The sequence below is a fragment of the Cetorhinus maximus genome, chromosome 1 (assembly GCF_964194155.1).
Source record: "Cetorhinus maximus chromosome 1, sCetMax3.hap1.1, whole genome shotgun sequence".
In the NCBI taxonomy this organism is placed as follows: domain Eukaryota; kingdom Metazoa; phylum Chordata; class Chondrichthyes; order Lamniformes; family Cetorhinidae; genus Cetorhinus; species Cetorhinus maximus.
Genome location: NC_135879.1, coordinates 167,520,018 through 167,547,628, shown reverse-complemented (window position 1 = coordinate 167,547,628; position 27,611 = coordinate 167,520,018). Strand labels below are relative to the sequence as shown.

Genomic DNA, 27,611 nt, shown 5'->3' with positions numbered 1-27,611 from the left:
ACTATGCGGACCACTCCAGAATGATAGAATGATTGTGGATGGTCCCACCCATACTGCTCCTCGTGTTGAATACGCCCTAGCGCCAAATGAAGGGCTGCAACACGTAGACATAGGAAAGGAGTTGGACAGCTCCTTGGAGTGTTGTAGTCTGTGCATTGAAGGTACCCCCACAATGCTGTTAGGTATTGAGTTACAGGATATTCATCCAGCATCAAGAACTCTCTGATAGCTGATTTCAAGAAATACAATATTAAGTAACATTATTCTACGAAACACGCTGGCAAATTTGACAGCCTCATGGATCGGGTGAGAACTAATCAAGTGAACTCGCTAAAACACCACTAAACATCTATCCAGAATACTCCACATTGGTACATCAAGTGTGTGGGCAGACATTGACTAACTGTGGAAACAAAAACAATGCCAGATATCTCACTAAGTCAGTGTTCAACATAGTGACAAGAAAGTAAGCTAATAAATGTGTCTTCTCATTTGAAGCTTGTTCATAAAAATGCACATCTTTTGCTGTTTTGGTTAACAGCAAGATAAATTGCTAATGTCCTCTAATTCTAATTCTAACCTTCTTTCTTTAAGAAAAAAATGAAATATGGCTCCTCACACAAAAATATTGGACACCCCTGCATTAAAAAGTGTTCAGGGTGCACATAGGTCCACTTTAACAGCAGAATAATATGTGACTGTTACATGGTTTAATGCCCCTGTCCTTACAAAATTTACTGATTTACTATGGGCAACCAGAGGAGGTTTACTAGTGCATAATGAAATACTGCTCTCATTAAATTCAACATCTGCACAACTTTAGTCCTTTATTTTTTTCCAATATAGGGTACAATTTGGCCTCTGATTTCCAGTCGTTGGCTGCTGTGTAAATATACTAATGGAGAAAAAAGGAAACATCTGTCAAAATGTATTATGAAAAACTAACTATTAAACCTTTGCATAATGAAGCAGCAAAAGCGAACAGATTTGCACACCTAGGTAATCTTCCGCTACCTTTAAAAAAGATGTTTTCTAGAAAACATCCTTTAAGTTCTTCCGATCGCAGCAGCAGATGCTGCTCCTGGGAGCTAATTGAGTGGAGCATCCAATTCCTTGTTTTTCTTTCTCTTTATTTCCTGCTCCAAGCTGATCTCCCCTCTTGTTTTGTGTGGAGGGCAAAAGGAAATGGATCCATTTGTGCTGGTCTTTTAAGTACACACAGCCTTGCAACCCCACGACGCATCACAATATTTCTCATCCCTCCCTTGGCACAGTGCAACAGAGTAAACAGAGTCAAGAACATAAAAGGAGCGTTTTCAGAATATTTCAAACTCCCATAGCAACTAGGAAGCTTTAATGGGATAGCCTTTCTTCTCTCTCATGGAAACAATTTTTGTTAGTGTGGAGCTGGCAGCAGTTCAGCTCTGAGATTTTTAAGTTTTGAAGGTTACAAAACTTGGCCACCACTTTGTGTTTGATTTAAAGACAAATCTCAGTGTGTTGCACTCTTGCTTGGATTTTTTTTTTATGGTGAGGGAGTTTCCTTTTTTTTCCCAAAAAGGCTCTTGTAGTAAACTATTATAATCAAACTGCCACAACGATTTACATTAGATCTTTCACATATAAACACTGGGAAAGCTCAGTCAGTGCTTTTGTAAGTTTCACACTGAATCTAAAAATAATACAAGTATACTGTGTGGCGTTACTACATATTACTTTTGCAAGTTTAAAAATATGTTTCTTGCAAAAAGAATTTCACTCTTTTGGACCAAAAAACAACAGTAATAGGCAGAACATGCATTCCCCAAACCTGTGATGTTAATGGCCAGATTTTGCAGTCCGAAGCAACAGTGCTCGTCGCTGACCTCAAAGAAAGTAGCGATCCCTCTGTTTTGCAATTCCCCCTTCCCAAGGCAGTTTACATCTGGTGCCACATCAAGGGGATCTCCAGATGTGCAGCAGGGTAACCATGTGTAAGAGGGTAAGCATTCTCATAGACATCAAACCTGGAATTTGTAATCTCTTTACTTCTAATTTAAATTTTCATTTTTTTAAATTCATTCTTGGGAGCATTGGTTGCCCACTCCTAACTGTCATTGAACTGAGTGGCTTGCTAGGCCATTTTGCTGTAGGGAAGGCCAGGTAAGGATGGCAGATCTCTTTGCCTAAAGGACACTAGTGAGCGAGATGGGCTTTTCTTACAGCAATCAATGATAGCTTCATGGTCACCATTGATTTGTTAATTGAATTTAAATTCCACCAGCAACTATGGTGGGATTTGAACCCATGCACCCAGAGCATAGCCTGGGTCTTGAGATTGCAAAACCATTGACACTACCACTATGCCACCATTGCCCCACAGCAAAAGCAATGATAATTTGATAGGACTAAGAGAGAAGCTAAACAAAATAAATTATTATTTTTAAAAATGTAGAACGCTTTTACCTTAACTTGGATTTCCAAACATATTAAATATTAACTCAGCTTCTTAGGGTCTGTGTGGGTGCTTAGCAGTAATTGTGACCATTGCACACCATTAAAACCCCATTATATCTCATTCAACAAGGTGTAATTGTTTCAAGGTTATTACAGCAAGTCCAACAACAAGCGTGAAAGTTCTCATCAGTTTGTAGATTTCCCATTGATTGCATTCTGGGGGAGCCTCAACAGCACACTCTCTAGTGAAATGTAGAGTCACTGACAGCAACTCCTGGATCTTTGCATTATTCTGCACATTTGTGGACTTCAGAAGCTGCTGTCAGTTTCAGTGGAGTTACAAATGCTGACAGTTTGATCTGGGGCCAATGTTTCATCTTAGAAACGACAGCCCTAGTTTTAACTTGAGATGAAAATGTGGTGTGTGGGGTCTAAGTAGAAGATTGTGAAGTACAGTCATTTTAACCTATGCATCTAATTACCATGATGCCAGGTTGCAGGAGCAGGATTTCAGCTGGCAGGAGTCCGCTGCAGAGGACTCAAGGAAGTGGTCCCCCAAATTAAGTGAGAGACAGGGGTCTGGGGGCAAGGGGAATGGAGATCCATGTTTCCTCATGGGACCTGGAGGAGCACCCTTGCTCCTCCAGGCCTATCAAGAAACTTATCTGGGCTCTCAGTGCCAAACCCTCCTCCCTTGCCAGTCATCACTGTTGGGTCTAGAGGACACATAAGAGGTACAAATCATGTCAAGATCTAAATTAGATCATTGTGCCCTGCCTTTTAAATATTAATGAGGCAGGTGGCTGCCTGTAGCCTGTAGCATCTTCACAACTGGAATCAGCAAGCTCAATTCAGTGACAGACACAAGCACATCGCGGGAACGCAGCCGAAGGCATTTTAAGCACCTCACCGCTCCATTCCCACTGGGCAGGTTTAAAATCGGGCCCCATGTGCAAAACAAAGTGCATCAATTTATAATCATCCAGATAGCATCATTAAATCATTGCACTAGTCTCATGTAAACATATTCAGATTTACTGCGGTTTATGCTAAGAAACATTTTTACTGGTTTTTAATTTCCACTTTCATTCCCCTTAAGGAGACTTTGACCTCCTCCACCTGAAAGGCACGCGAGCATCTCCATTCCACGCTCTCCCCATCTGATAGGAGGTGTCCTTCTGCAGGCCTGCACTGGCATTCCCAGTTTTTCTTCCACTTACAATAACATAGAGCAAATCTGTTCCATTATGTTTTCCAGTTAGCTTCCCAGATGAAACTCCCTCAGTAAGACTAAGAGTTCAGATGAAAGGCCAGGCGTTGGATTTGAACTTGTGACCTTCTTTCTGGGAGGCTGCTGCAAAGCTGCCATAAATTACAATTATTGTACTTTCTACCATAAAGCACATTTCATGTGTGGTTACTTGTTTTACCAAGAGAACAACTGCGCCACTCTTAAGTACCCTAAAATATTTCTCTACACGTGCTAATCTGTTATAATTTGTCTGGCAGAGAGTGTAGCAACTATTGAACAGCCATTGCTGTTTCACTGAGGACATTATGAGAGAAGTGCAGAGGCTGAAACAGCTCTGCCTGCTGGGAATCTCATCGTGTAGTAAGTGTTCTACCAGCTGCAGCTCAATATTTAATGTATTATGTTTAGATCTTTGGCAATTTGATTCACTTCACCTGCTAGCAAGAACTGGCTGAAGGCACTGGATATAATAAAGTCAATGGGCCCTGAAAAGCATCCCAGCAGTAATAATGAAGCCTTGTGTTCCAGGCCTTGGCCAAAGCTGTTCCAATACAGCTACAACACGGACATCTGTCTGACAATGTGGGAAATTGCCCAGGAATGTCCTGTCCATAAAAAACAGGACAAATCCAACTCGATGAATTACAACCCCTTCAGTCTACTCTTGATCATCAGCAAAGTGATGGAAGGTGTCATCAACATTGTTATCAAGTGGCAGTCACACAGCAATAACTTGGTCACTGATGCTCAGTTTGTGTTCTGCCAGGGTCACTCAGCTCCTGACCTCACAATGACCAAAGGAGCTGAACTCCAGGGGTCAGGTGAGAGTGACTGCCCTTTGACATCAAGGTAGCATTTAAATGAATGTGCCATCAAAGAGCTCAATGGAAATCAGGGAGAAAACTCACCACTGGTTGGGGTTATATCTAGCACAAAGGAAGATGGTGTGGTTGTTGCAGCAGGGGTTCCTCAGGGTAGTGTCCTTGACCCAACCATCTTCAGCTGCTTCATCAATGATCTTCCTTCCATCATAAGGTCAGAAATGGGGATGTTTGCTGATGATTGCACAATGTTCAGTACCATTTGCAACTCTGCGTACACTGAAGCAGTTTATTCCCGCATGCAGCAAGACCTGGACAACAATTCAGGGCTGGGCTGATAAGTGGCAAGTAACATTCATGCCACACAAGTTCTAGGCATAGAATGTAATCAACTATCATTGACTTTCAATGGCATTACCATTACTGAGTCCTCCAGCAAAAGATTCCTGGAAGTTATCATTAACCAGGAACTGAACTGGACCAGTCATATAAACACTGTGGTTACAACAGCTGGTCAAAGGCTGGGAATTCTGTATCGAGTAACTTACCTCCTGACTCCCCAAAGCCTTTTCACCAAGCACAAGTCATGATTGTGATGGAATATTCTCCATGCCTGGATGAGAGCAGTTCCAACAACATTCATGAAGCTCGACATCATCTAGGACAAAGCAGCCCACTTGTTTGGTACCTCATCCACCACCTTATTCATTCGCTCCCTCCAACACCAAAACACAGTAGTGCAATGTATACCATCTACAAGGTGTCCTGCAGCAGCTTACCAAAGCTCCTTCTACAGCACCTTCCAACCCCTAGGACAAAGGCAGCAAGTCCATGGGAACACCACTATCTGCAAGTTATACCTTAAGTCACACATCATCCTGACTTGGAACAATACCATGGTCCCTTCACTATTGCTGGGTCAAAATCCTGGAACTGCCTTCCTAACAGCACTGTTGGCGTACCTACACCAGATGGACTGCAGCGGTTCAAGAAGGTGTCACACCGCCACCTTCCCAATGCCAATTAGGGATGGGCAATAAATGTTGGGCCACATCCCATGAATGAATTTTTTTAAATGGGCAATTTTGTTTTAAACCCAACAGTGCTCACTCACACCAGTTGGCATTTGTACCCATATTTAGAAGCTGGTCAATGTCTAACAGATATAATATGGTCCATATTATAGAGCCAGTACAGCATAGAAGGAGGCTATTTGGCCCATCTAGTTCATGCTGGGACTCTTCAAATTAAATGATAATCACACAGTATACAACATTAAATATTTTTAAATGTTTTTATGCACATAAAAACCATGGAATGATAAAAGACAGAGGACCATCAAGTCTTCTCCTTTCACAGATCATTATAAAAACAGCCACACCCATTTAATCTCCTGAGGAAAATACTGCAAACTGCCTAATTTTAAAGAAACTGAGGCCTATCCACTAGTTAGCCCTGAGCTGTTATGCTTCATGGACAACATCTCACACCCTTCCCACTCCCAAACCATCCCCTCCAATGCAGCACAGGGACCACTGTGTTCCCTGCAGTATTTCTTAGCTCAGTGTACGCCTATCCGCAAACTACACTTTCAAGCACACTGCTAATCACATATTTTGCATTAAAATACAATTACTGACTAGAATGTGGCATCTTATCAAAAGATTTATCATTCTTCTAAATTTTAATGTTCACTACTGCAACATCTAGAACAGTTGTTAGCTTCTCTATGTATGTTTACAGAACCTAGCAAGTTTCTTTGACCTGAAACATTAACTCTGTTTCTCTCTCCACAGATGCTGCCAGGCCTGCTGAGTATTTTCAGCATTTTTTGTTCGTATTTCAGATTTCCAGCATCCACAGTATTTTGCTTTTGTTTTAGTAAATAAAAAGCAGCACTGGTTTTCCAAATATGTGTTTGTTTGTAGGTTTAAGTCACTTCAGATTGATCTATTGCTCAAATGTGAGCGTAAATGTGGGTCAATGCTTAACTTCTCAATTTTGATTTGGAAAAAGGAAAGGTTTGGAGGAATGAAAGAACAAATCATTCACCACAAATACGCATCCCCTCCTTCATTAAATGTTTGGGTGTCATGAATCATTCAATTCTCTTGCTTGATAGAATCATATGTTGAGGGGAGCAGCCTTATTTAATAAAGCAAAATAACTCTAAAAATTGTTTCAACAAACATAAACCTGTGATCGAGCCACATATTAATAGTTGGAATCAAGTATTGTACTTACATTGAAAAAAAAGACAGTGCAATAATTGGACAATCTGCTAAAATACTGCTCTGTGTTCATGGTTTCATCTTTTATAATAACAACTTTTCTTGGTATCAGTAAGTTGAAAGAATTTGCAAGTCTTATATGAAAGCAATAATAAAGATTTTCCATGCTTGGGGTGAATAAGTTGTACTGTGCCAAGGAATTGTTTTTTTGTTTTAGTTCCCTGGAAACTGATACAACAGACACACATCAATCCTCACTGCTGTGGTATCATGTAAAAGTATATTTCCACTTCAATAAGAGTTGGAACTGCCACAGCTTAAAAGAATGAGGGAGAATATTGGGCAGAATTTTGCCCTTGGCGTGTGGGATTGGTGGGGGCATTCGGGAAGCAGACCGCCACCCGCGATCGACAGCGCACCGCGATTTCATGCTGGCAGGCCAATTAGGGCCCACCCAGGTTGATATGCAAACGGCAGCGCTAAGCACTGCCTGTGCGGGTGGGGGAGGAGGGCTAGCACGAAATTCGTGCATGTATGCGAAAGAGTGCTGAGTATCACCCTGAGGTATGGAGCTGCCTCATGGCGATGAAGAATATATTGAAAAAATTATTAAACAACAGAAAAATTTAATAAAACATGTCCCTTCATATGAGGGACATGTTTTTAATTAAAAATTAAAGTTTTTATTCATTTGTATTTGATTTTGGAAACCTCATCCCGCCTGTGGATGAGGTTTCCAAAAAATGCAGAGGCCGCTTGGCCTTTTCGCCTGCCTGTCAACCGTTAGGTTGAATGGGCAGTGAAAAATTAAGGACAATTGATAACTCAATGGTCTTAATAGGGCTCTTAATTGTCGGCAGGCTCCGGCGCACGCCCGCTGACTGAACTATCGCGCAACTACGCGTTGACGTCAGCACGCTTGGCCGATGTCAACACGTGTCATTTCACGCTCGGTCAGGTTGGGCGTGGGCCCACCTGCTGAGCTAAAAATTCTGCCCATTATAATGCCCTTTACAGTATTCAGTATTAACATTTTGAACTGCCATCATATAATTAACGCTTAAGTAAAAACATAAATGTTTGAAATTTATTTCTCACCTGTATTGTTTTTTTTTTGCTCAGGCTGTGGACAACCTAAATAACCTAAGTAAGTCCATGCTTATTGCCCATCCCTAATTTCTGAGAGCATTAAAATTCAACCATATAGTGCACAGACCTCATTGATACACTTATAATATACCCAGCGTTTTGTGTGATTACAATCTTGCCATTGAGACAGGATGGAAGGCTCTCTTCCTCTAAAGATGATTAGTTTTTGCACTCACAAATTTAACAGGTAGCGAGAGAACCAACATAAGCAAATGACCTCGATCTCATCCTCCCTAATCTACCTTTTGCAGATATATCGGTCCATGATGGCCCTGGTAAGAGTGGCAACTGCATAGTCCTCATGGAGGCCAAGTCCTGTCTTCACATAGAGGACACCCTCCATTGTGTTGTGTGGCTCAATCACTGCTGGATAGATCAAGACCAGACATAGCTGCTCAAAACTGAACATCTATGAGTAACTATGGACCATCACAGTGACAAAGTTCTATGCCACAACAATCTATAACATTATGGCTTAACACCATCAAAGCCTGATTCAATGAGGAATGTAGAAGAGCATGCCAGGAACAGCACCAAGGATACCTGAAAATGCGATGTCAATCTGGTGAAGCTAAAGCACAAGACTACATTCATGATAAACAGCGGAAACAGCATGTTGTGGCCAGAGTTAAGTGATCCTACAAGCAATGGATCAGGTCAAAGCTCTGTAGTCCAGCCATCCTGTCACAAAAGCATATGGTGATGTGCAATTATGCAACTAATGGAAGGAGGAGGCTCCATGAACATCCCTATTCTCAATGATATCCCACACAGATGGCTGCTGGCTAAATGTAAAACCAATGGCCAGAATGCCAGCAAAAAAGCACCTTACATTTTGTCTAACTGAGTCCAAGGAAGTTGCAAATAAAATTGAGGCTGTTGTAAAATTACTTCAGACATTTGCATGAGCCTAGAAATGACTGCAAAATATGTTATCATGCAAACTATTAACACATCAGTATCAAGTTCCACCCCCCACTATTTTAGTGGAGGTTTTTATTTTAAATGGTGGACCAGTCTACATGACATCAAGAAATGGCTGAAGACACTGGATATTGCAAAGGCTATGGCCCTGACAACATTCCAACAATAGTACTGAAAACTTGTGCTCCAGAAATAGCTGAGCCCCTAGCCAAGTTGTTCCAGTACAGCTACAACATTGGCACCTACCCGGCAATGTGGAAAGTTGCCCAGGTATGTCCTGTCCACAAAAGGCAAGATAAACCCAACCTGGCCAGTTAAGGCTCCATCAGTCTACTCTCGATCAACAGCAAAGTGTGGAAGGTGTTGTCATCAGTGCTAACAAGTGACACTTATTCAGCAATAACCTGCTCACTGACGCTCAGTTTGGCTTCTGCCAGGGCCATTCAGCTCCTGACCTCATTACAGCCTTGGTCCAAACATGGACAAATGAGCTGAACTCAAGAGGTGAGGTGAGAGTGACTGCCCTTGACATCAAGACAGCATTTGACCGAGTTTGGCATCAAATATCCTAGCAATACAGGAGTCAATGGAAATCAGGGGGAAAACTCTCCATTGGTTTGAGTCATACTTAGCACAAAGGAAGATGGTTGTGGTTGTTGGGGGTCAATCATCTCTGTCCGAGGACATCACTGTAGGAATTCCTCAGGATAGTGTCCCAGGCCCAGCCATCTTCAGCTGCTTCATCAATGACCTTTCCTCCAACATAAGGTTAGAAGTTGTGATGTTCACTGATGATTGCACAATGTTCAACACCATTTGCAACTCCTCAGATACTGAAACAATCCATGTCCATATGCAGCAAGACCTGGACAACATTCAAGTTCGGGCTGATAAGTAACAAGTAACATTTGCACCACATAAATACCTGGCAATGGCCACCTCCAGCAGGAGATGGAGAATCTAACCATCTTTCCTTGACATTCAATAGCATTACCATTGCTGAATCCCACTCTATCAAGATCAGTGGGTTACCATTGCCCAGAAACTGACTAGACCAGTCAAATAAATATAGTGTCTACAAGAACACGTCAGAAGCTGGGAATTTTGTGGCAAGTAACTCACCTCCTGATTCCCCAACACCTGTCCACCATCGACAAGCCACAAGTCAGGATGGAATATGCTTCATTTGCCTTGCTGAGTGCAGCTCCAATAACACTCAAGAAGCTCAGAAGGTTATAAGTCTTTGAAACTCTCTTCCTGAAAAAGTTGTGGAAACAGAGTCTTTGAATATTTTAAAGGCAGAAGTCGATAGACTCTTGGTAAGCAAGGGAGTGATAGGTTTCCGGGGTTAGGTGGGATGCAGATTTCAGGTTACCATCAGATCAGCCATGATCTTATTAAATGGCGGAGCAGGCTCAAGGGGCTGAATGGTCTACTCCTGCTCCTTGTCCGTATGTTCGTATGTTCATCCAGGACAAAGCAGCCCACTTGAGTGGCACCCCACACACCAAGTTAAACATTCACTCCCTTCTGCACCGATGCACAGTGGAAGCAGCGTGTACAATAAAACTAACCTCTTACATGTTGTCACGATGATGTGACATGTGCATGTGTGATATTTATCTTTAATTCCATTGGCTGATCAAATATGTATAGAACTGCTTTAAAAGGACTTTTAAAAAGCAAGCATAGACACTGACTTAAGATGGCTATTATTACAGATCACCTGGTATTTCAAATCGTCCAGTTTCTGGACATTTCAAATATGAGTTGCAATTAAGATATGCCAAGAGAATCCCTTATGGAATTTCACACCAGCTGATGTTGAGAATGACTTCAAAGGATGAACTGAAACTGAAACTGTACTGGCCCTCACTATTTGCATTCCTGTAAAGTTACCTTTCAAGTTGAAATAGAAAGTCTACCAGGACAAGGGCTATATGGAAGGTGTCCTTCCTATCTCATCGAGATGGAGGATAGTTCATTCAATGGCTGGGACATTACAGAAACTGATCACCTAGGCCATAACCACAGTCGTCCTGACATGAGCTAATCAATTATTTTCTGAAATCACTATGGGAGAGAAGTCATGTGACTAGAATAACCATTTTTAAAATGCATTTTTTTATTCGCTCATTTGATGTGGGCATCACTGGCTAGGCCAGGACTTATTTCCCATCCCTGATTGCCCTTGAAAAGATGGTGGTGAGCTGCCTTCTTGAACCGCTGCAGTCCATGTGGTGTAGGTACACCCACAGTGCTGTTAGGATGGGAGTTCCAGGATTTTGACCCTGTGACAGTGAAGGAACGGTGATATATTTCCAAGTCAGGATGGTGAGTGGCTTGGAGGGGAACTTCCAGGTGATGGTGTTCCCATGTACCTGCTGCCCTTGTCCTTCTAGATGATAGTGGTTGTGGATTTGGAAGCTGCTGCCTAAGGAGCTTTGGTGAGTTTCTGCAGTGCATCTTGTAGATGGCACATACTGCTGCCACTGTGCATTAGCGGTGGAGGGAGTGAACGTTTGTGAATGGGGTGCCAATCATGCAGTCTGCTTTGTCCTGGATGGTGTCAAGCTTCTTGAGTGTTGTTGGAGCTGCACTCATCCAGGCAAGTGGAGAGTATTCCATCACACTGCTGACTTGTGCCTTGTAGATGGTGGACAGGCTTTGGGGAGTCAGGAGGTGAGTTACTTGCTGCAGGATTCCTAGCCTCTGACCTTCTCTTGTAGCCACAGTGTTCATGTGGCTAGCCCAGTTCAGTTTCTGGTCAATGGTAACACCTAGATATTGATAGTGGGGGATTCAGCGATGGTAATGCCGTTGAACATCAAGGGGTGATGGTTTGATTCTCTCTTGTTGGAGATGGTCATTGCCTGGCACTTGTTTGGCGTGAATATTACTTGCCACTTGTCAGCCCAATCCTGGATATTGTCCAGGTCTTGCTGCATTTGAACATGGACTGCTTCAGTTCCTGAGGAGTCACGGATGATGCTGAACATTCTGCAATCATCAGCGAACATCCCCACTTCAGACCTTATGATCAAAGTAAGGTCATTGATGAAAAAGTTGAAGATGGCTGGGCCTAGGACACTACCCTGAGGAACTCTTTTATTAAAACACCCAAGCTTCTAAAAACAGGAGCCTGGAGGAAAACTGTCAATGGAGCAGTAACACCATTTCTCCCTCTGTTCTCTCTCTCTCAAATTCAAGGCCCTATATTTGATACATTTCAGAAGCCACCAAAGACATAGAGAATTTCCAAGGAACCACAGATAAAAAATTATCGACTTTTGGAAAAGATGGATTACATTTAAAGAAATACTGACCCCAGAAATTGCAGCTTACATCAGCTTCAACTTCACTGGAATCCCAAGACTACTGTGAGAGCAATCTGCTTCAACCAGCAAAGGACTCATAAACAGTGAACTCTCTATTTTTTACCTTTTTGCATTGAATTTTAATTTGGTTGAAAAGTAAACTCCTCCTGTATAATTTTTTATTTTGCATGCTTGCGAGTGTTTGTGTGTCTGTGTGTGTGTGTGTGTTGCAAAGGTTGGGATGTCAGTTTACCTATTCAAATATCTTTATATCTTTACCTGGGTAGGATTTTAGCTCAATAAAACTCTTTGTGTTTTAAATTCAGAAATGTCTGTCAGACTGACTTTCTTTGCAATCAGCACATAAATGGTTAAGCACAGTCATTGAATTAATACCTTCATCCTTATAAATTACAAAAAAAAAACCTGTTATGATCAATCAAAGAGTGGGAAAGAAAGGGCAAGTCCTGACATGTGTTGTCTCCAATCTTAATTGTGTTCAACTCAAGAATATCTGTCTGGCTTAATTCTCACATCCTGCACACAATCGAGTACATGTTGAATTAGCAATACAGCATTCTTTTAAATTTTAAAACCTCTGCTATAACTAAACAGGGAGTGGGAAAAGAATCTATCTACCAATCTACCAATCTATCTCTCCTCACCTGATGGTAACAGAAATTTGGGGGCTCGTCCAGGATTTGAACCCACAGACTAATGAGAATAATTAGCAGTGGGAACTAAATTAATCCCCAGGCATAATTAAAAAAAAACTCCAGTGCAGGTTTTTCTTGCATTACAAAAGTGCTACAGTACTAACAAGCCACTGTGTTTTTAGAACAGAAAGAAATAACTTGGAATAGTTTAAAGGCCCTATCCCTTGAAGAATTGGAGAGTGTGGCTAGACATTTGGAGATAGAAGTCTGACCAAAAGCTAGGAAACATGAAATTCAACAGCTAATGGCTAACAATCTTGAAAGTGAATTGGGAGAACCAGAGATAAGCATAGAACCAGAAACAGACAAACTAGCTTCAGCAAAAATATAACTGGAACAGAAGAGGTTAGAGCTAGAATTCCAGGCTAGGGAAAGAGAGAGAGAGAGAAGAAAGAGAAAAGGAAAGAGAGACAGAGAGGGGAAAGAGAGCAAGAAAGAGCATTCCAAAGAGAAAAAGAAGAGAGAGAGAAGAAAAAGTGAGAGAGAGGCAAGAACAGAGAGAAGAAAGAGAGTTTCAACTAAAACTGCTTGATTTGAGAGGGGGAAATCCAATTGTGCCCAGGGGGAGCACCACCAGTGTGGGGCGGGGCATGGAGGGGTGTTGATGGTGGGGAGAGAGACAACCGTAACTCAGAGCTGAACTTGTAAAATTCTCCCAAATCACCCCAAAGCTTGAGGAGGCAGATGTTGATGTCTTTTTCATCTCATTTTAAAAACTTGCAAAGCAAATTAAATAGCCAGTAGAGAGCTGGATGCAGCTACTGCAAAACAGGCTAACAGGCAAATCACACAAGGTTTATGCCATATTGTCTGATGACATTTCAGCAAACTATGAGATAACTAAGCAAGCTATCCTCAGTGGTTATGAGCTAGCACCTGAAGTTCACCAGCAGAAATTCTGAACCCTTCAAAAACAGCCTGAACAAACTTACATTAAGTTGAAAGGGTCAAGAAACTTGTTCTTGACTGCTGGCTGCAGGCACTTAAAATAAAGACCACCTGTAAAAGCCTCAAAGAGATAATCTCCTCGAGAAGTTCAAAACCTCACTCCCTATTTCCATAAAGACCCATGTGGAAAAATAAAACATTCCCAAAAACTAGACAGGCAATTCTAGTAGCAGATTAATATGAGTTAACCCACAAACCCTTGAATCAAAGTAAACTGGAATCTGGTAACTCTCACAGACAAAGGACAGATAGAAGGGAATAGATGAAGCCAAGACAGGCCGGAGAGTAAAGGGAACAATGGAGGAAGGGCAGAACAGTCCCCAACTTTTAAAAGAAAAACCCCAAAGGGAGACCAGTGGGAAACCATCCCGTGTGTTTTCAAAATGGAAAACCTGGAAAAAAGTTGGCACTTGAGGAATCTCACAGGGAGTTATGTAGCCAAACCCTGCATCCATGGCCATGAGAATGGTCAGCTTGTGTTCAGATGTGGCTGACAGGGTACCTACCAGATATTTGTATTTAAGGGGAAAATAACCCCTAACTGGCTAAAAGAGCTGGAAAAGGAGATCAGCATTCTTCAAGAAACTGGTTGCTTTCAAACTTTGCTAGTTGGGGAGATTAAAGATTTCCTACCAGGGAGCAGGGTAAATGACAAGTTATTAATCAAGGGACTCATAGGGAAGAATGTAGAGGTGTCACTGGTAAGAAATTACTTGCAGAGTGAGCTCGTTACAGTAGAGTTAAAAGATGACAAGGGAGGACCCATGGATTTTTAAAAAGATGAAGGGAGTGGCCCAGAAATCGGTTTGGCAGACACCTCACTTCATTGAAGAGCCACAGGTGAGTACAGTAGGAGTTGGGCAGCTAGCTGGGGCCAGTAATGTTCCAAAAGACATGGGTAAGGGAAAACCCATTCCCAAGAAAAAGGAGAAAGGGAAGGTAACATACCCTGAAACCACTTGTGGAAATCACAAGGGGTATCCAATGAAACCCATGCCAAGTTATCCACTGGTAAATCAAAAGGGCATGTGCAAATCTTAAACCTCAAGAAACCCAGCAGTGTAGAGGCAAAGTCCACAAAAGGTGAGGTGCAGGAAGCACCCCATCAAGGCTTAAATCAAGATACAACCGAAATCAGATTTGTTAAAGTGCCTGGGGTGGGCTGTTAAATTCATGGGTTGTAGAAGTGACCACCAAAGGGTTAACAGTTGTAAAACCAGCCCAGCCCTGCAGTCAGGAGCATTTACATAATACAAACAACTCCTTACAGCAGCTTGAGGGAGAACATTGTTTCTGCAGAACCAACAACCTGGGTACTAACTGTGATTTAAGGAACCAAAACGAAATTCCTAGCCCAACTGCTAATGAACGTTCATGTCCAAATCCATGGATGATACATAATCAGAACTTAAAGAAGGGAACAGGCACTGGGTTCTGACACCAATATCATTCCTTCTGCTAACCCCGAAAGAATAAGAAAAGTCAGAACTCTAATGCAAGAATAATATTTTCCAATGATGATATGCTTTGTTTTTAACTACCACCTGAAAGGAAAAAGCAATGTGGCAGCACGCTATCCAGAGTCTAACTTAGTTTAGAATTTAATAAAAACAGAAAATGCTGGAAAAACTTAGTAGGCCTGGCAGCATCTGTGGAGAGAGAAACAGAGTTAATGTTTCGAGTTCGTAATGTTCCAAGGCTAAATGAAGACTAGGTGATCAGTTTGCAGAACACCTTTGCTCAGTCCGCAAGCATGACCCAGGCCTTCCTGTCACTTGCAATTTCAACTCACCATCTTGCTCACATGTCTATCCTTGGCCTGGAGCAATGTTTCAGTGAAGCCCAACACAAACTGGAGGAACAGCACCTCATCTTCTGATTAGACACCTTACAGCCTTCCGGATTTAACATTGAGTTCAACAACTACAGACCATGAACCCTCTCCTCCATCTTTACCCATTTTATAATACAATTTTTTTATATTTATATATTTTTTCCCCAACTCCAGCTCCCCACCCCACCACCCAACAGGGCCATCTGTCACTTGTTCTTTTGCTTTGCTTTCACAGAGCACTGACCCTTGTTTTGCTATTAACATATTCTGCTATCTTACCATTATCAGCACCTCTTTTAGTCTTTAACACCATAATTAAGACCCCCTTTGTCCCTTGTGTCCATGCCAACTTTGTCAAATTCCTCCTTAGCTGTCACCTATCCCTGACCTTCTATTTCGCTCCATTTGCTCCACTCCCTCGTAAGCAATATAAATTCCATCACATTTCTACTTCTCTTTAGCTCTGAGGAAGAGTCATACAGCCTCGAAATGTTAATTCTGTTTCTCTCTCCACAGATGCTGCCAGACCTGCTGAGCTTTTCCAGCATTTTCTGTTTTTATTTCAGATTTCCAACATCTGCAGTATTTTGCTTTTATTTCAGTTTAGAATTATCTGGGTACCAAAATCACAATAGAGCATAGCTGATTCAGTTAGATTAAAAGTGTGAATGGGTATGCATATGTTATTTTTTTATACCTTTTAATGAAACGTGCCTACAAGCCCCATTTCATTCACTGTGAGGTGGAGGTGTTACATTGATCCTTTGATGCAACACAGCATCCTTTTAAAATTCAAAACCTCTGCTATAACCAAATGGGGGTGGGAAAAAAGGAAAAGCAGTCTATCCCTCCTCACCAAGTCGTAAAACTAGAAAATCTAGAGCGCGGGGACAAAGTCTCAGGATAAGGGGCTGATCATCTAGGAGAAATTTCTTCAGTCAAAGGGCTGTGTATTTTTAGCATTCTCAACCTCAGAGAGTTGGATGTATTTAAGGCTGAAGAATACAGGTTTTTGATGTCTCAGGAATCAAGTGTAATGGGGAGTGGGCAGAAAAGTGAAGCCATGATTGAATGGTGGAGCATGTTGGGCGAGTCATATAGTCTACTCTTGCTCCTTTTTCTCATGTTCCTTATGTTCTTTTAATTCCTTGCTCACCCTTTGTTTCCCCTTTATATCCAGCATATAATTTGTGTCTTCTACTATGAAAACACACACAAAATATAGTTCAATGTCTCTGCCGTTTCCTTATTCCCCATCATAATTTCTTCTGCCTCTGCCTCAAAGGGGCCAAAGTTTACTTTAGCTACTCTCCTCATTTTTGTATACTTATAAAACCCCTCACAATTTGTTTTTACATTCCTGGCTTGTTTACTCTCTTTCTATTTTCTATATATTAGGCACCAGAACTCCCCTGGCCTTTGAAAAGTGCCATGAGATCTTTTACAGACACACAAGAGGTCAGATGGTTTATAACAGCTGATCCAAAAGATGACACCCCCAACAGCGCAGCACTCCCTCAGCACTATACAGAAATATTAGCCTAGATGATGCGAAGATCCCTGGAGGGGGACTTGAAACCAAAACCTTCTCACTCAGAGCTAAGAGTACTATCGTAGAGCCAAGTCTGACATTGTGCTTCAATCAACATAAGTAGACCACCCTCCTTTCTTTTAAGCTATGTACCAGAGTTGTGTGCTCGGTTCAGGATGAGCTTATTCAGGTACCATGATTAAACTGTGTTGAATAAAAAGATTGAAACAGAGGGAGGTCTACCTTTTACTGCAGTCTGAATCCGATTACAATTATATCAATTAAACCAGGGTCTTTGTATCACAATGTTTACTCAGCAGTCTTTTTTCACATAATGCATCAATAATATATAATAAATGAATCGGCTAGTAAGGTATGAAAATAAAACTAAAAAACTACTGCGGATGCTGGAAATCCAAAACAAAAACAGAATTACCTGGAAAAACTCAGCAGGTCTGGCAGCATCGGTTTTTCTTCTCCACCGATGCTGCCAGACCTGCTGAGTTTTTCCAGGTAATTCTGTTTTTGTTATGAAAATAAAACTGTTTGGACAAATAGTTTAGATTTGAATATCCAATTAACTAGCTTGTCATGGTGCAAATGACAGGAAATATGTTGTGGTATATTTCTGGCATTTGCATCCAATTGGCCATATTTGAGAAAAAAATATCGTACATTGCCAGAAGTGTTGGAGGACAGTGGGGGCAAGCAGAACAGCTCTCTAAGAATTTCCTGTCACATTCTGATAGAGTTATGCAGTGAGGCCAAGGGAAAATCATTGCTCCATTGTTTAAGTGAGAAAATCTGCTATTGTGCATTTCAGTGCCAGAGCAATTTGAAAGTTGTCCTGCTTGGGAAATAAAGGACAGAAAACTGTTGATCCCTTAACCGCATCTTGGTATAAACGCTATAACCTGGCCAAGTCATACTAACAATAATTTGATTAAACTACACCCTAAAATTGAAATGCTTTGAACATTCAGGCATGTTTGTCTTCAGCATGTAGGAACTTGTTCTAAAGACCTAAACTGAGCAGCTGCAATGTTATTAATATGTGGAAAGTGAACAATGGGAATGTATAAAAATAGGAAACTTTGCTGTCAGCAATCTATGTTTTGAAATACAGCAGCTCACCAATAACTCAAGATTTTTTTTCCACCCAGGGTGTGGCTCCAAATAAGCAGCACAGTTGGGGAATTTAACATGTCTCAGTTAAAGTGAACTGTGCACATCAGTTTCTGGGAAATCTACCAGACACGTAGATGTCTCGCACTCCAAAAAAACGAAAACCTCAGCAAAAATTATCACAGATTTACAAGCCATCAATGTAATTATTATAAAGGCAAAATACTGCGGATGCTGGAAATCTGAATTTAAAAAAGTAAGTGTTGGAAAAACTCAGCAGGTCTGGCAGTATCTGCGGAGAGAGAAACAGAGTTAACGTTTCAACTACAGTGTGACTCTTCTTCCGAAGAATTATTATGTGGCCCTCAACCCCCTTGCTCTTTCCGATAACTGTACTTGCATTAGTGGAGAAGTGGATCATGAAAACTTGGATCATGTCGAGTTAGATCAACACCCCCTTTAATCATACTTGCTTTTCTAACTGTTCCCACAAAAACTCTTGCCCAAGTCATTTACAATTTCACTTTCGAACTTCCTACTGTTTAGCCTTTTGCTCTTCAATTTTTACAATACTTGCTGATTTGCTAAAGTATTCCGCTTATCTCCACTTTTGATGTCCTTGTTGCCAGAGAAAAAAATTCTCCCATCCCAGTCATTGCCCTGCCTTCTTGAGCTGTTGCAGCCCTTTTGATGTAGGTATGAATACTGTACTATTAGGAAGAGTGTTCCAGGATTTTGACCCAGTGACAGTGAAGGAATGACAATAGAGTTTCAATTCACGATGGTGTGTGATTTGGAGGAGGGCTTGCAGCTGGTGGTGAACCTTGTGTGCCTGCTGCCCTTTTCCTTCTAGGTGGTAAAGGTTGTGGGTTTGGAAGGTGCTGCCTATGGAGCCTTGGTGAGATCCTGCAGTGCATCTTATAGATGGTACACACTGCTGCCACTGTGCATCGGTGGTGGAGGGGGTGAATGTTGAAGGTAGTGAATGGTGTGTCAGTCAAGCGGGCTGCTTTGTCCTGGATGCTATTGAGCTTCTTAAGTGCTGTTGGAGCTGCACTCATCCTATCAAGTGGGGAGTATTCTTTCACACTCCTGACTGGTGCCTTGTAGATGGTGACAGGCTTTGGGGAGTCAGGAGGTGAGTTACTCACCACAGAATTCCCAGCCTCTGACCTGCTCTTGTAGCCACGATATTTATATGGCTAGCTGAGTTCAGTTGCTGGTCAATGGTAACCCCAGGATGTTGATAGTGGGGGTTTCAGCGATTGTAATGCCAATGAATGTCAAGAGGGTGAGGGTGGTTAGATTCTCTCTTGTTGGAGATGGTCATTACCCTGGCACTTGTCACTTGTCACTTGTAAGCCCAAGCCTGAGTAGTGTTCAGGTCATGCAACACATGGGCATGGACTGCTTCAGTGTCTGAGGGGTTGCAAATGGTACTGATCACCATGGAATCATTAGTGAACATCCCGACTTCTGACATATGACGGAAGGAATGTCATTGATAGCAGCTGCAGATGACTGGGCCTGGGACATTAACGTGAGGAACATCTCAGTGATGTTTTGGGCTGTGATGATTCACCTCCAACAACCACAACCATCATCCAATCCCTCTACACCTCCATCCCCCACCAGGATGGCCTGAGGGCTCTCCGCTTCTTCCTTGAACAGAGGCCCGAAAAATCCCCATCCACCACCACTCTCCTCCATCTGGCTGAATTTGTTCTCTCACTGAACAATTTCTCCTTAAACTTGTCTCACTTCCTCCAATTAAAAGGTGTGGCTATGGGTATCCGCATGGGCCCCAGTTATGCCTGTCTCTTTATGGGGTATGTGGAACATTCCTTGATCCAGTCCTACTCAGGCCCCCTCCCACAACTCCTTCTCCAGTACATCGATGACTGTTTCGGTGCCGCTTCATGTTCACGTCTGGACCTGGAAAAATTTATCAATTTTGCTTCCAATTTCCACCCCCCAACATCCCCCCCCAACCCCGTCACTTTCACATGGTCCATCTCCGACAATCCCTTTCCCTTCCTTGACCTCTCTATTTCAATTTCAGTTGATAGACTGTCCACCAATATTCATTACAAGCCCACCGACTCCCACAGCTACCTCAACTACAACTCCTCACACCCCGCTTCCTGTAAGGACTCCATCCCATTCTCTCAGTTCTTTCACCTCTGTCGCATCTGTTCCGATGATGCCACTTTCCAAAACAGTGCTTCTGACATGTCTTCCTTCTTCCTTAACCGAGGTTTCTCACCCACGGTGGTTGACGGGGCCCTCAACTGTGTCCAACCCATCTTCCGCGCCTCTGCCCTCACATCTTTCTCTCCCTCCCAGAGCCATGATAGAGTCCCCCTTGTCCTCACTTTTCACCCCACCAGCCTCCACATTCAAAGGATCATCCTCCACCATTTCGGCCAACTCCAGCGTGATGCCACCACCAAACACATCTTCCCTTCACCCCACCCCGTCGGCATTCCATAGGGACTGTTCCCTCCGGGACACCCTGGTCCACTCCTCCATCATGCCCAACACCTCGAACCCCTCCCATGGCACCTTCCCATGCAACCGCAGAAGGTGCAATACTTGCCCCTCTACTTCCCCCTACTCATTGTCCAAGGGCTCAAACACTCCTTTCAAGTGAAGCAGCGCTTCACTTGCACTTCCCTCAATTTGGTCTACTGCACTCGCTGCTCCCAATGTGGTCCCCTCTGCAGTGGAGAGACCAAATGCAGACTGTGTGATCGCTTTGCTGAACACATTCGGTCTGTCCGCAAGCATGACCCAGACCTCCCTGTCGCTTGCCATTTCAACACACCATCCTACTCTAATGCCCACATGTCCGTCCTTGGCCTGCTGCAATGTTCCAGTGATGCTCAACGCAAACTGGAGGAACAGCACCTCATCTTCTGATTAGGCACTTTACAGCCTTCCGGACTTAACATTGAGTTCAGCAACTTCAGACCATGAACTCTGTTCCATCCTCACCCCTTTTTATCCCCTTTCTTCAATATTCATTTTTTTTTTAAATTTAAATTTATTTTTTCTACTTATTTTATTATTATTATTATTTTAAGTTCATTTCCATTTTTGTTCATTGTTTTATCCCCAGTTTTTAGCCTATTTTTGATTTTTTTCCCCCACCATTGTCCCCTCCCCTACCCCACCCCCACTAGGGCCATCTATCACTTGCTCATTCTGCTTTCTGCCCTTAATGTCACCATTAGCATCTCCTTTAGCCAGTATAACCACCATCAACATCCCTTTGATCTTTTGTTTATGACATTTTTTCAATCTCTCCTTTGCCTCCACCTATTGCTGGCCTTCTATCCAGCTTCACCTGTCCCACCCCCCTTAAGCAGTATATACTTCATGTTTCTACTTCCCGTTAGCTCTGAACAAGAGTCATACGGACTCAAAACGTTAACTCTGTCTTTCTTTCCATAGATGCTGTCAGACCTGCTGAGTTTTTCCAGCATTTTTTGTTTTTGTTACCACAACCATCTTCCTTTGTGCTAGGTATGACTCCAACCTGTGGAGAGTTTTCCCTCTGATTCCCAATGACTCCAGTTTTGCTAAGAATCTTGATGCCACACTCGGTCAAATGCTGCCTTGATGTCAAAGCCAGTGACTCTCACCTCACCTCTGGAGTTCAGCTCTTTTGCCCATATTTGGCCAAGGTTGTAATGAAGCAAGATGCTGAGTGGCCCTGGCGGAACCCAAATTGTGCATTGGTGAATAGGTTATTGCTGAGTAAGTTCCACTTGATAGCACTTTTAATGACCCCTTCAATCATTTTGCTGATGATCATGTAGAGTATGGGATGGTTATTTGCCGAATTGAATTTGTTCAGCTTTTTGTGGATAGGACATGCCTGGGCAATTTTCCATATTGTCGTGTAAATGCCAGTGTTGTAGCTGTACTGGAACAGCTTGGTTAGGGGCACAGCTAGTTCTGGATCACAGGTCTTCAATACTGTTGTCTGGACCCATAGCTTTTGCTATACCCAGTGCCCTCAGCTGTTTCTTGAAATCACGTGGAGTGAATCAAATTGGCTGAAACTGGGCATTTGTGATGCTGGAGACCTCAGAAAGAGGTCAGGATGGGTCATCCACTCGGCCTTTCTGGCTGAAAATTGTTGCAAATGCTTCAGCCTTATCTTTTGCACTGACGTGCTGGGCTCCCTCATCATTGAGGATGGGGATATTTGTGGAGCCCCCTCCTCCAGCGGGTTGTTTAATTGTCCATCACCATTCACTGGATGTGGCAGGACTGCAGAGCTTAGATCTGATCCATTGATTGTGGAATTGCTTACATCTATCTATTGCATACTGCTTCCACTGTTTGACACACATGTAGTTCTTTGTTTTAGCTTCAGCAGGTTGGCACCTCAATTTTAGGTATGTCTGGGGCTGCTCCTGGCAAGCTTCCCTGCACTCTTCATTGAACCAGGCTTGATCCCCTGGCTTGATCATAATGGTAGAGTGGGGGCCAAAAAGTTATACACTGTGGTTGAATACAATTCTGCTCCTACTCATGGCCCACAGCACCTCATGGATGCCCAGTTTTGAGCTACCCGATCTGTTCTGAATCTATCCCATTTAGCACGATGGTAGTGCCACACAACACAATGGATTGTATGCTCAGTGTGAAGATGGGACTTTGTCTCCACAAGGACTGGAATCAAGATGTAAGCTGGAATCAGATGTAACGGTATTACAGTTGAATAAAGGCAACTACAGAGGCATGAGGGAGGAGCTGGCCAGAATTGACTGGGAGATGAGCCTAGCAGGAAAGACAGTGGAACAGCAATGACAGGAGTTTCTGGGAGTAAGTTGGGAGACACAGCAAAAATTCATCCCTAGGAAGAAGAAGCATACTAAAGGGAGGACGAAGCAACCATGGCTGACAAGGGAAGTCAGGGACAGCATAAAGGCTAAAGAGAAAGCATACAATGCGGCGAAGAGCAGTGGGAAACCAGGGGATGGGGAAGCCTACAAAGACCAACAGAGGACAACTAAAAAAGAAATAAGGAGGCAGAAGATTAAATATGAGGGTAAACTAGCCAGTAATATAAAAGAAGATTGCAAGAGTTTTTTAGATATATAAAGGGTAAGAGAGAGGCAAAAGTGGACATTGGGCCGCTGGAAAATGACGCTGGAGAAGTAGTAGTGGGGAAAAAAGAAATGGCGGAGGAACTGAATAGGTACTTTGCGTCAGTCTTCACAGTGGAAGACACGAGTGACATCCCCAAAGTTCAAGAGAGTCGGGGGGCAGAGGTGAGTATGGTGGCCATTACCAAGGAGAAGGTGCTAGGAAAACTGAAAGGTCTGAAGGTGGATAAATCACCTGGACCAGATGGATTATACCCCAGAGTTCTGAAGGAGATAGCTGAAGAGATAGTGGAGGCGTTAGTGGTGATCTTTCAGGAATCATTGGAGTCAGGGAGGGTCCCAGAGGACTGGAAAATCGCTAATGTAACCCCCCTGTTTAAGAAGGGAGTGAGGCAAAAGATGGGAAATTACAGGCCGATTAGCCTGACCTCAGTCATTGATAAAATTTTAGAGTCCATTATTAAGGATGAGATTTCAGAATACTTGGAAGTGCATGGTAAAATCGGGCAAAGTCAGCATGGTTTCATCAAGGGGAGGACATGCCTGACAAATCTGTTAGAATTCTTTGTGGAGGTAATGAGTAGGTTAGACAAGGGAGAGCCAATGGATGTTATCTGTTTGGACTTCCAGAAGGCCTTTGACAAGGTGCCGCACAGGAGGCTGCTCAGTAAGATAAGAGCCCATGGTGTTGGAGGCAAGGTACTAGCATGGATAGAAGATTGGCTGTCTGGCAGGAGGCAGAGAAAGGGGATAAGGGGGTCCTTCTCAGGATGGCGGCTGGTGACTAGTGGAGTTCCGCAGGGGTCAGTGTTGGAACCACAACTTTTCACTTTATACATTAATGATCTAGATGAAGGAACTGAGGGCATCCTGGCTAAGTTTGTAGATGACACAAAGATAGGTGGAGGGACAGGTAGTATTGAGGAGGCGGGGATGCTGCAGAAGGATTGGACAGGTTAGGAGAATGGGTAAAGAAGTGGCAGATGGAATACAACGTGGGGAAGTGTGAGGTCATGCACTTTGGTTGGAAGAATAGAGGCATAGACTATTTTCTAAATGGGGAGAGAATTCAGAAATCTGGAGTGCAAAGGGACTTGGGAGTCCTAGTCCAGGATTCTCTTAAGGTTCACTTGCAGGTTGAGTTGGTAGTTAGGAAGACATTGCATGTTGGCATTTACTTCTAGAGGACTAGAATATAAAAGCAGGGATGTGCTGCTGAGGCTTTATAAGGCTCTGGTCAGACCACATTTAGAATATTGTGAGCAATTTTGGGCCCCGTATCTCAGGAAGGATGTGCTGGCCCCCAGAGGAGGTTCACGAGAATGATCCCAGGAATGAAAGGCTTAACATATGAGGAACGTTTGAGGACTCTGGGTCTATACTTGATGGAGTTTAGAAGGATGAGGGGGGATCTGATTGAAACTTACAGAATACTGAAAGGCCTGGATAGAGTGGACGTGGGGAAGATGTTTCCATTAGTAGGAGAGACTAGGACCTGAGGGCACAGCCTCAGAGTAAAGGGAAGACCTTTTAGAACAGAGATGAGGAGAAACTTCTTTAGCCAGAGAGTGGTGAATCTGTGGAATTCATTGCCACAGAAGGCTGTGGAGGTCAGGTATTTAAGTGTATTTAAGACCGAGATAGATAGGTTCTTGATTGGTAAGGGGATCAAAGGTTACGGGGAGAAGACAGGAGAATGGGGTTGAGAAACTTATCAGCCATGATTGAATGGCGGAGCAGACTTGATGGGCCGAATGGCCTAATTTCTGCTCCTATGTCTTATGGTCTTATGGACTGTGCGGTGGTCACTCCTACCAATACTGTCATGGATAAGTTGCAATTTCAGCAGGTAGATTCGTGAGTGCAAGCTCAAGTAGGTTTATCTCTCTTGTTGTTTTCTTGCCTCAGACCCATTATGGCAGATAAGACATTCAGGGCTCAGTCAGTAGTGGTGCTACCAAGTTACTCTTGGTATTGGGCATTGAAGTCTGTTGCTACCCATAGTGCTTCTTCCATGTTGCATTCAACATGGAGGAGTACTGGTTCATCAGGTGAGGGCAGGCAGTAGGTGGTAGTCAGTAGATTTCCTTGCCCATGTTTGATCTGATGCAATGAAACTTCATGTGTTTCGGAGTCAATGTTGAGAACTCCCAGAGCAACTCTGTCCTGACTGTATAGCACTGTTCCACTACCTCTGCTGGGTCTGTCCTGCCAGTGGGGCAGGACATACCCAGGGATGGTGATGGTGGTGTCTGGGACATTATATGTAAGGTAAGATTTGGTAAGTATGACTATGCCAGGCTGTTGCTTGATTGGTCTGTGGGACAGCTCTCCCAACTTTGGCATTAGCCCCCAGATGTTAGTAAGGCAATACCAGGTGCTCTATCTGGTTTTATTCCTTTTTAACTTTTCTGTCAAGGCTTGCTGCAACTGAGTGGCTTGCTAGGCCATTCAGAGTCAACCACATTGTGTGGGTTTGGAGTCACATGTAGGCCAGACCAGGTAAGGACAGTGAGTATCCCTTCTTTAAAGGACATTAGTGAACCAGGTGGGTTTAACAACAATATGGTGGTGGTTTCATGGTCACAATTACATAGACTAACTTTTAAGTTCAGATTTATTAATCGAATTTAAATTCCACCTGCTGCCGTGGTGGGATTTGAACCTGTGTTTCCAGAGCAATCGTCTGGGCCTCTGGATTATTAGTCCAGTCACATTACCACTATGTCACCGTCCCCCATTTTAGACATTACAATAATTGTTGTTCCCAGGAATGCTACTCTTAGGGAAATTGCTGAACTTGATGTATTATATAATTTATATTTATATAATACTATATAATTTAATTTAACAAATGAAATGTTATCTACAATGATGCACTTTCAAGCACAAAGCAGGGCAGAATTTATGGTGAAACTCATATGAATGTAGAAGGCCCAGAATAACAAAATGCCATTAGCCCAATCGAGCAGCTTGCTTCCACGAAACATGTACTATTCACTCTTTTGTTGACACTACCACCAATTTCATTGACTTATGAGAAATTCCACATCACTCCCCTGTTAATCAAGTGAATTCCAGAGTATCCAGCTGACCTCCTAATACAAATCCACGAGTATTCAATTGCCTTTCTCTGTGATTATCCTTTTAACATCAGTCTCATTCTTTATCACGACTACTACTACTAAATTCCAGTCTGTCTGTTCAACTGCTGACCTTCTTATTGCATTAATTGCTTTTATTGGGAAAACACCAGAATGTATTCACATCTCTGTGAGAGAAAAACAATGTCCTGCTAATCACAAATTTTGCTTAAGTTTTGCCAATGTAATATTTGTGTCCTCCATTTGCGCAATGAGAGATTTAAACCATCTTCAGCAAGTCAACCAGCTTGTAACCATGAAAACTGCAAAGCATATCTGCCTGGCTTGGATTTTACCAGCCCTTTGAGGATGAACTAGGGTGGCCCAGGGCCTGTAAATATGGTGTAGTTAGGTGGGGGTGGTGTGCCTGTCGGCTTGCTGGCAACTTGGCATTTTACCAGGGATAGGGAAAGTGGAGGATGACCCTCCTGCTCCGAAGCAAATCAAGCCACCTAAGTGACCAATTAATTCCTTTTCCTGCTGCTGCAGGCATTTTACCAGCAGTGGATGGGCCATGCACCACGTGGGAAGGCCACCTGGTGAATCCAGGAGGCTTCCATGTATGCTCAGGAAGGCTCCTAACCTGGCACTCTGTGGCCCATGGGGAGGCTCAGCCAATAGCAATGGCCACCCCTGTAGCAACCCTCCCAACACACCCTCACCAGGACCCCACCCTGTCTGTCTGACAGGCTCCAGCTGCCCCCAGCCCCCAGTGACCTGTTGGTTGGGCGGACTGCTCCCATGGTGTCCTCCTCTTCCAGGCACAGTCCCAGCAGTGGCCACTGCTGCCTAATTAGTTGACGGATGGCCAAAAATTGCGGCCGGGGTTCCCACAAATGGCCAAGGTGGGGTCCTTCAGGATTATGGCCAGATGAATGCCAATAAATTACTGGCATTGCGCCATTTTTCTCCTTGCCAGCTAATTTTACTATAGCAAGTTCCCACTGAAAACAATCCCAGTTCAGAGAATGTGAAGCATTTAAATGGAGAATCCACTCCTGTTTTTGAAATAAGCTGATTTATGAAAGTCCATTTCTATATGAATAGGGGCTGGAATTTGT

The 27,611-nt window shown here is 43.0% G+C and overlaps 1 long non-coding RNA gene across 1 annotated transcript in view; it reads right to left on the bottom strand.

Moving 5' to 3' along the window:
- LOC144685168 (uncharacterized) overlaps positions 1-27,401 on the bottom strand; it is a 123,856-nt gene extending 96,455 nt beyond the window's left edge. The window contains exon 1 of the long non-coding RNA XR_013577670.1: positions 27,268-27,401. This is a non-coding gene — a long non-coding RNA (uncharacterized LOC144685168). The remainder of the gene's footprint in view (positions 1-27,267) is intronic.
- Positions 27,402-27,611: the final 210 nt, after the last annotated feature.